The sequence below is a fragment of the Aegilops tauschii genome, chromosome 6 (assembly GCF_002575655.3).
Source record: "Aegilops tauschii subsp. strangulata cultivar AL8/78 chromosome 6, Aet v6.0, whole genome shotgun sequence".
Lineage (NCBI taxonomy): Eukaryota > Viridiplantae > Streptophyta > Magnoliopsida > Poales > Poaceae > Aegilops > Aegilops tauschii.
In genome coordinates, this window is record NC_053040.3 from 45396542 (window position 1) to 45401001 (window position 4460).

The 4460-nt window shown below is 45.3% G+C and overlaps 1 long non-coding RNA gene across 1 annotated transcript; it reads right to left on the reverse strand.

Moving 5' to 3' along the window:
- Positions 1-2727: 2727 nt before the first annotated feature.
- Positions 2728-3754, reverse strand: LOC109763395 (uncharacterized). Its single transcript, XR_002232922.4, has 3 exons — positions 3578-3754; positions 3351-3471; positions 2728-3265 (listed from the first exon to the last, which is right to left on the reverse strand). It is a non-coding gene; the product is annotated as an uncharacterized lncRNA (long non-coding RNA).
- Positions 3755-4460: the final 706 nt, after the last annotated feature.

Below are 4460 nucleotides of genomic sequence, written 5' to 3' on the forward strand. Positions count from 1 at the left end.
CAACCTCTCGAGGATCTGAATCTGGTTGTCACTTAGATCCATTGTTACCAATTTCTCGCTCACTCTCCCAGGCTGGCTAGAGGAAGAGGAATTGGAGGCAGGAAGGTATCTTCGTACTGGATGTTGTGCGACCTCTGCCTTGCTCCTATTTATACACGAGAGGGTGGCGTTTCTCCTCTGTCACACTGCTGGCGCAAAGAAGCGCCCGTCTGTGTGACCTCTGGCTTATTAGCAGTCTCCTGGACTGTCTCTCTTATTGCCTCCTCCTTTTTGGCTTCTTCCACCCTATATTGCTGACCGTCCGTCCCTGTATTGCTCGTGATCTAAACACTCTTGTATTACTTTGCGGAGGGAGTAACAAGCAGTGCTTTCAGATTTAAACCATGTAATCTATAGTTTCATTTAGCAGAATTTGCAAAGCACTTCAAATCAAACAACTTCAGAGTTTATGGACCTGCATCGGTACGAGCCCTACTGGGTTTGGATGCAACAAACAAATGCAGAGTGACCTGAAAATGGCCGGTGACCTGTCTTGAGTTCGTAATTTCTCCCCTCCCACAATTACCATTGTTCCTCTTGTAGAATGGGAGATAATTAATCCTGAAGTTACGTCCATGTATTGGTTGTTAACCAGTATAATAAATTCTGCAATATTTTAGCATGAAATTGAAAGGCATTAATTTCCAGCCTCTTACTTATGTATGGATATCAAATTAATCACTAGTACAGGTGGGTCATTATCCTCTAAATCATAATATTCAAATTCTAAGTAAGAAAAGAAGCATAACAATGACCGACCTATTATTGCAAGCCCTATCATGTATCATATGGCAATATGGTTGCTTCAGTGCACCATTGCACTCCTTTTACAATGGATGTTTATTGACAAAATCTCTTCATCTAGATGGGAGATTATATTTAGTCTTGTTTTCTTATTAAACATGAAACAACACAACGTCAAGATCTTGATCCACAATTCTTATTCCATATATATTTGATTCGAGTGAAAGTTCTGAAGTAACATGCCTTTCTTAGTTCCTGTCGTTTGTTCCAAAAATGCGATATATCCTTCGGCCATAAAACTACAACAACTCATAAGAACTACAACCATTTCCCTCTTGCAGAAACTTTTTCTTACTTCCTCCACAACCATTATACCTACCATGCATATCCATGATGAACCCCGACCGTACCAACGCACACCATCTAATCCGGCAGCCTCACGAAGTCGCCGCCTTCGAGCCAAATGCACCAATCGGCCTAGCAGACCCATAGCGCATACCGCAGGCGCTCGCTCTAGGATCCTGCGCTGCCATCTACCGCCGTCCCATATTCAAGAGGGATCCTTGCACTAACCTTGCCAGGCCCAACTGCCGTTGACACCGCCACGACACCAGACAATGCCACCAGTCTGCGTGCATCCATCAACCCACCTCCAACGGCGATACTCCATCGCACCATGCTGCCGAGACCCACCGTTTTGGATGCGGTAGATGCAACACCGCTCCACCTCTTAGCCCCTCCAATCAGTACCTACTCCTAAATAGTGCCCCCCAGGAGAGAGAATGACACAAGTCTCCATCATCATCTGATCTGGGAGACCCAGATCATCGGTTTCCACGGAGCAGATGCCTCCTGGAGGAAGAAGGGCAAGCCATCTGCAGTTGCCACCGAAGCCAAACAGTGCCCACCCGCCTAACGAGCCATTTTCTTGGAGTTGTGTTGTTGTTCTTCAACATCTTTGTACAGTGCCTTGTGTGCGTGTGTTGCGGTATCGTGTCGTATTGTGTTGTATGTGCTGAATTGTCTGATTTGTATATAAAGTGGAGCGGAAGTCTTATTGATAAACACTGAGATCAATTGCCCAGTTGAAACTTCAAAGTGCATTTTTTTGATTTTGACAGCGGAAGTCAGGGCCAAGGCCGACCTCATGCGCAGGAAAAGGGGCAAGCACACGTACATCCCACATGTACCCAAGCTTTTTTCTTCTTTTGGTTGCTTGTTGTTTGCTTGTGCTTAATCCTACGAGATTATCAATTGATTAATATATTTGCTTGAATAATGCATTATCATCTGATTTCTTGCTTAGATCAATGTGCTCTCTATTTTCAAACAGTTTTGGTCTGGGCCTATTGTGCTCAATTGGATAATTTATGTGGACAAATTTATCGAATCAAAATAAATCAGTTTATTTTCTTCTGTTTCCCTTTTTCTAGGAACCTATTTGTTTGCATTCGATGGGAAATATGTTTTCAGAAACCTAACCAATTAATTTACCAAAGGCTGACCTTTACTTAATCATGTCCCAACCATTCCTTGTCGTTGGTTTCACGGTGAAAATCGACATCATTGTGCATGTGTGTGTGTGTGGGGGGGGGGGGGGGAGCAGGTCTTTGGTTGCCATGGCATCCAGCGATGGTCATGCAGACGGCCATCGTCTTACAGAGGTCACACGCTTGTTGCCTAACCAAAGTCGTCGTAGTTCGTCCGGGTCAACATATCGGCCATTGTGTTGATCCCCAAACTCGTGCACAACATACTGCATGATTGGTTCACCGCGGTTGACCTCCTTGCCATTGGAGATCGTTCCATGCCACACACCTTTCTTCGGACTGTCTGACATCTTCACATGGCCAGGAGCACATGGATATAATACTGAATGTTTTGTCAGTGACCCAGGATTACTCACGCAACTAGCTGGACACATCAGAGGTTATACACACTAGCAAACCCAGAGCACACATGGAATTTGATGCCATGAATACTTGCTACAGATTTTTTTTTTTGGAATACAGAGAGAAAGAACGGTCGTTGCACGACCGACCTAAACACAAACCACCTTCCTAATGACTCGTGCCATCCCACGAATCAGATCCTGGGTCCAGGATCTACAGCTCCACTATTATCGCCTGTGATCCGATGTGCCATGCCATCCCATGACTCGGTTCACGACGCGGTAGAAACGGGAGCGACCCCAACCTGACACATGGACTCGATGCATGGACTCGACGCAAACATGCTTGCCGTCGAGACCGACTCTCAGTGCGTACCATCTGCACGCAGGCAGGTCTATGACACGTTATTTGGAACAAACAGACTGAAGGGAAAAAACCTAGGGCATTCACTTAGTTTACATCAATGGATCAGCCCTCAATCCACAAACCCACATGGCGAAGTTGACTTAGTGAATCTCGTCATTCTCTGAGTCGGATAAGTGGTTGTCAACCTGCTCGTCCCAAGCCTGCCATGCCGTCAACCCCAAACACTACATCGAGATCCATTACATTACATCATGACCAGGTGGAAAAAACTGAAATCTTGGAAAAATTGAAAGGAGATCGAGTTCATACCCTCCTCATCTGGGCACGGCGGTTCTTGAACCAGAATTTGATCTGCTGGGGCTGCACGCCAAGTTCGCGGCCGTGATGGGCGCGCTGGGTCTCATCAGGGTTGGGGCACACCTTGAAAGTCCTGCAGTTTTCAAAAAACGAAAAAGAAAACCTTGAATACCCTGTACATGGATCACCATGAAAATATGACACGAGAAATAAGCCATAGGAAATGGTGCTTGATCAACCTCTCGAGGATCTGAATCTGGTTGTCACTTAGATCGATTGTTACCAATTTCTTGCTTGCTCGCTCACTCTCCCAGGCTGCCTAGAGGAACAGGAAGTGGAGGCAGGAAGATATCTTCGTTCTGGATGCTATCTGACCTCTGGTTTGCTCCTATTTATACATGAGAGGGTGCTATTTCTCCTCTGTCATAGTGCTGGCGCAAAGAAGCATCCGTCTGTGTGACCTCTGGCTTGCTGCTGGCAGACTCCTGGCCGGTCTCTCTTAATGCCTCCTAGTATTTGGCTTCTTCCACCCTATAATGCTGACCGTCCTTCCCTGTATTGCTCGGGAGCGCCAGCAGCAGAAACGTTGGCTTTGACTTCTGACAACCTTGGCGGGCTCGCTGGGTGGTCTTGTTGGTTTCTCTTTATGCCTCTCTCTTGGCTTTGTCCCTGTCTTGCTCGGGAGCGCCAGCAGTAGCGTGGTAGTACTAGTAACTGATGCATTGTCAGAAGTGTATCAACACATTCATTTTATCGGAAGTACTATTGGGTTTATTGACCTCCGATATAAGAAGCAGTGCTTTCCGATTTAAACCATATAATCTATAGTTTTATTTAGCAGAATTTGCTAATAACCTTCAAATCAAACAACTTAAGAGTTTATGGACCTGCTTCTGTACGTGTCCTACTGGGTTTGGGCCAAGAAATCAGAGAGACCTGAAAATGGCCTGTGACATGTCTTGAGTTCTTAATTTTTCCCCTCCCACAATTAACATTGTTCCTCTTGTAGAAAGGGAGATAATTAATCCTGAAGTTACATCCATGTATGGCTTGTTAACCATTATAATAAATTCTGCAATATTTTAGCATGCAATTGATAGGCATTAATTTCCAGCCTCTTAT